Genomic DNA, 5,772 nt, shown 5'->3' on the forward strand with positions numbered 1-5,772 from the left:
TGTACATTACAGTGGGGTTAATGTTTTGCTGGATTAGATGTATTCATCTACCTTACTGTGCAGACACATTTAGAAACTGTGGCCTAGGGAAAAATATGTCCTGTCTATCATTGATTACATTAATGAATACTTCCTCTGGTCAACACAATGCACTAAATAAACTCTTACATCCTCAGGTCAAGGTCAGCTCCTCAGCATCACCTAACACAAGCAACCAGTTGGACCTTTACCTTGTTAGAGATACTGCTGGAGTAAAAGAAACTATTTTTTCTACCATGCAATTAACTGTATTGTGATGAGAATCTAAAGTAATTCAAAAATACACTATTTTGGGGTAGTGATAAGGAGCGCTAAGTTCTGTTGCAGGTTTATCTTTGAATACTGCTGGCATCTGTCCAGATTAAGCTGACATGCCAGTGCTACCAAAATACAAAGCAGTGCTACCAAAATACAAAGCTATAACACTTAAGCATTGCCATATATACTGAATATCATTACAGAATGAATATTTTGCTTCTGGATGCTATGGACTGTTCTCAGATGAATGCCTCAGATCAAGTTGAAATCAATGTGGTGTTTTGGAGTGGTCACGCTTTGTGAAAGTTCATTCCCTCCAGGCCCCCATACTCATGAATTTAATAGTGATAATGGAGAGTGGACACTTGGAATCGTCCTCCAGTGGCTGAAGTTCATTAAGTCTTATTAATTATTACCTATATGTGAGTGGCCCCCATACCTCAATGAGCAGCTGGGCACCATTGCTGTGCAACGTGCAAACATGAAATTAAAGATTTACATTTCTACTATCTACTTAAATTAAATGGGGCAATATGTGTGTGACTGTGTAAACCTTGCAGAACACAAATTAAACTAAAAATCATTTGGCTAACTCATCGCTATTGTCAACAGTTGGCTGCTGCATTGTGCAAGGCAATACAATGATAATTGGCATTAAATCTCAGACTTTAAGAGCCAGTATTTTCACATTCGTTTTAATGGTCAAACAGTAGTTGCCTTATGTTAGAATCTATATGTCAAAATTCAGTCCAAAACCATGAAGCTATATGAATGCTATTATAGCTTAAAATATCACTCTCAGTGTGGTACAACTGCTGCGGTACAGTCTTCAAAAATTAGAAATAATCTTTGGAATCTATGTCTGTTTTGTTGTTTTAGCTACTCTGTCGTATAGATACTTTGGGAAATACACAATATCTGTATGGGGGTTCTTCAGAGGTGCTGTTCAGTGATAGGAAACCTTTCCACTATAGTGAGAAAAATATTTTTTAATAGTTTCCATCATTCAAAAAAGTAAAGCAAGTAAATAGTATGAGCCAGATCCTCAGCTGCACCAGCGCAGGTCTCAGTGCAGCAGTGGGGGTCTTTACAGTACATTTTCAACCCCATGATCCTGGACACAGCAAGAAGGTAGTTTGGCTCTTGATGCAACTTAGAACGGTCTTTGGGTTGCTCTTTGTGCTTAGTTGCCTGTGGTCCCAAAGGGACTATTCCAGCAGCACTCTTTGGGGAATAGTGATATTCTGGCCACATACCCTTTCCCTAAGTAACTAACTACTTGTATCAGGAGCTAGGTAAATGGGGGAATTCAAGGTAGCCAGTTAATCCATTTTTCCCTCTGCTTTACAGCCCAATTGTAGAAGATCTGGCTCTATACAACGATTATGGCCACACTGCAGAAAGTATTCATTATAAAGGGTATTTCTGAAATGCAGCTCAAAAGTAGTAAAAATTCAGGAAGCTAGTGTTAGGACTCATTAAAGCACACTGAAGTCAATGGGAGTCTTCCACTGACTTCAGTGGGTTTTGGATCAGGTCAAAAAGCCCTATGGCTGCCTTCTTGAATTTCTGTTGGGCTGGTAAAAAATGTGGTAAGTCACTTTGAAATCCAGAAAGCTTGATATTTCATTCTAACATCTTCTTTAAGTGTATGATACTGAAAGAGACCGACCTAGACAATATACAGTAGAAACAGATCCATGCAGCATAATTGTCACTTGTGCTATAAAATGAAAACGGGAGCTGTCTCCTAAGGCTAACACCAACTCTTAAGTAGAGGAGATGAAAAAAGTTTCCATTAAAATGTCATCTTGTACTGTACAGTGTCATGGATACCAAAATTAAATTTGAGCAAATAAGCAAAGGGTCTGAATTAATAAATAACCCATTTTTAAAAGGTCATTTAATAGAGCAGTGTAGAAGGTTGATGAGGCAAAGGATTTTGTTTTCAAGCAAGGTTAGAATAAAAGCCTGATACTTATAGTATGAGAACTTTGAGAAAGCTATAATGCTAGAGGGTAAGACTTAGTGGTTTACCTTTGGACACATGGTGTGTCTACACAGCAAAGAAAAGCCTGTGGCTGGCCCATGCTAGCCAACTCGGGCTCATGGGGCTTGGTCTGTGGAGCTGTTTCATTACTGTGTAGACTTCTGGTCTTGGGCTGGAGCCCAGGTTCTGGGACCCTCCTCCCCCCCAGCGTCCTAATGCCCAGGCACCAGTCAGGGCCCAGAAGTTTACACAGCAATGAAACAGTCCTGTAGCCCAAGCCCGCTGGCTGACAAGGGCCAGCCACAGGCTTTTCTTTGCTGTGTAGATGTACCCTCAAGAGCTACAGGTTAAAAACCTGCTAGTGTCCACACAGACCTTTTATTTTTCCAAAGTAAATAAATGGAGTTTCATGCAGTTTACTGTGTGGGGATTTTTCAGATGAGACCTCAAAAATTTTGATTCTGGCTGTTCAGTATAGATAAATGTGTAGGTATACTTTGTACCCTAAAATTTATATTCACCTTTTTCATGTGCAATTGAATTGTGGGCACAAATCTAGGTACTTGCACTTCTTAGTACCTAGGTACCTGCCTGTGCAAATTGCCCTTTTGAAAATTTACCCTTAACCCCCCCCCCGACACTATTTGTAGAAGTAAGAATATAAGTTGGTGTCCTTTGCAAACAAGAAAAGAGAATTCTCAGTCTATGTATAAGACATGACAAGAACAGTTGGATATAGACAGACTGGGGAGTGTAAGGAAACAATGAAACAATTTTGGTCAGCTTGATAGGTTGTGGCTTCAGCACACCAGCAGCCTAACCATTGTCGAGTTTTTTGTAGCAATCATCACAAAGGAGAAATTTAAGGCGGATTTTTGACGATAAAGGGTTCATTTTTCAGATGTTTGTGGGAAGCTCCCCCCAAGGATAAAAGAGGCAGCATGGGAGAAAACGCAAAGGTGTTTGATATGTAAAAAGATGCATAGATTCCAAGGCCAGAAGGGACCATTGTGATAATCTAGTCTGACATCCTGTCTAACGGGGCCACAGAATTTCCCCCAAATAATTCCTACAGCATGTCTTGATTTTAAAAATTGTCTGTGATGGAGAATCCGCCATAACCCTGGGTAATTTATTCCAGTTTTTAATTACCTTCACTGTTAAAAATTTACACCTGATTTCCAGTCTGAATTTTCTTAGCTTCAACTCCCAGGTATCAGAGCATCATGTTATACCTTTTTCTGCCAGTTTGAAGAGCCCATTATTAAATATTTGTTCCTCTTGTACATACTTATTAATTGTAACAGTCACCCCTTAGCCTTTGCTTAAAGCTAAATAGATTAAGCTTGTTGACTCTCTCTCTCTCTCTCTCTAAGGCAGAGTTTCTAATCCTTTAATCATTCTCGTGGCTCTTCTCAGAATGCTCTTCAATTTATCAATATTCTTCTTGAACTGTTGGCACCAGAACATAGTATTGCAGCAGCGGTTGCATCAGTGCCAAATAGTGAGGTAAACTAATCTACTTCTTCCCTGCTTATGCATCCCAGGATCACATTCTCTCTTTTGGCTACACTGTTGCACGGGGAGCTCAACCCCCAAATCTTTTCAGAGTCACTGCTTCCCAAAATAGTTCCCCCATCCTATACGTATGAACTACATTTTGTTTCCAGATTTATACATTTACAATTAGCTATATGAAAATGAATATTGTTTGCTGGCACACAGTTTACCAAGCAATCCAGATCACATTGAATCAGTGACCTGTCCACTTAATTAATTACCACTCCCTCAACTTGTTATCAAAAACATAATATCATCACTGATCAAAGTTTTCTTCCAGATCATTAATAAAATGTTAAATAGTACAGGGCTGAGAACAGATACTTGTGGGACCCCACTGGAAACATCCCCATTTGATGACTATTCCATGTTTATAGTTACATTCTGAGACCTATCAATTAGCCAGTATTTAATCCATTTTATGTGTGCCGTGTTAATTTTATATTCTATTTTTTAATCAAAATGTCATGTGGTATCAAGTCAAACACCTTAGGGAAGTCTAAGTATATTACCTTTATCAAACTTGCAATCTCAAAAAAAAAAGTGTTTCCATAACGCGTGTTGATTTGTATTAATTACATTATCTTCCTTTAATTCTTTCTGTCCCTTATTAGTTGCTCCATTATTTTGTCAGGCTGATGGGCCTATGATTATCTGGGTCATCCCATTTACCATTTTTAAAAATTGGCACAACATTAGCTTTCTTCCAATCTTCTGCAATTTCCTCCAGTGCTTTAAGACTTACTGAAAAACAACATTAATATTCCAGAGAGTTCCTCAGCCAAATCTTTTAAAAGTCTCTTGGATGCAAGTTATCTGGACCTGCTGATTTAAAAATGTCTAACCTTAGTAGCTTCTGTTTAACATCCTTCAGAGATAACACTTTCTATTCCACTAACATGATATGGTGAGACTCCTCTATTTTTCCCCCACATACAGAACAGAAATATTTACTGAACACATCTGTCTTTTCTGCATTATAAGTTGGCAGTCATAGGCAAGAGTCAAAATCTCAGTAGTGAATGAGAGATGATAGAGTGGGGGAGAGACCTTGGAGGGCCTGAAAAGTGAACACCAGTAACTTATGTTTGATGTAATAGAAAAGACAGAGTCAGTGGGGGGATGCAAAGAGGGGTAACAAGGTCAAAGCAACAGGCTAGGAAAATGATCTTTGCAGCAGCATTCTGAATGGATGTGAACAGGACAAGGTTTCAATATGTCAAGTTCAGAGAGAAGGATGTTGAAGTAATTGAGATATGAGATGGAGGCTGGACACGAGTTTTATCTGTGTGTATGGATAGGAAAGGCCATATCTTAGATATTCTATGCAGAAAGAATCTGCAAAATTTACACATAGCCTAGACATAAGGATCTAGAGAAAGTCAGAGTCAAAAATGACATCCACGTCACGGGCCTGAGTGAGAGGCAGGATAGGGGTGTTGTGTACAATGTAGTAAACTGCATGGAACTTGGAGAAAGGATCATAAGTCTTGGGAGGGAAGAGTTTGGAGGAGGTGCTAAGAAGTCAGTCTGTGTGCACATGACTGGAATGCTCGCTGCAGTTGCAGAATATCTTCAATTAGTTCTCTTAATAAAGAGCCAGTTTAGTTTTAGAAACATGAAATCCTCTTATGTTGTTACCTAGCACATGGTGCATGAAACATGGTGGCAGTGTTCATTGCAAGGAAGAGTCTGATTAACAGGAAAATAAAGCAGCACCTGGAAACAGAACAGGAGGGACTCAGACCACTGGGAATGCTGCACCTCCAGACCAAAAACCTTCCATAAGGATGAAAGCATGAATTGAGTCTGTATACAGAGCTGACCATGGGGGATAAATGTGAGAAAATGACAGTAAAGCTTTTTTTTTACTATCTAGTTGGGAAAAAAGTATGAGAAATGAGTGAGACACCATTGCCAGAAAT

The sequence above is a fragment of the Lepidochelys olivacea genome (genome assembly GCF_965140295.1).
Source record: "Lepidochelys olivacea isolate rLepOli2 genome assembly, chromosome: 2".
Taxonomy (NCBI): Eukaryota; Metazoa; Chordata; order Testudines; family Cheloniidae; genus Lepidochelys; species Lepidochelys olivacea.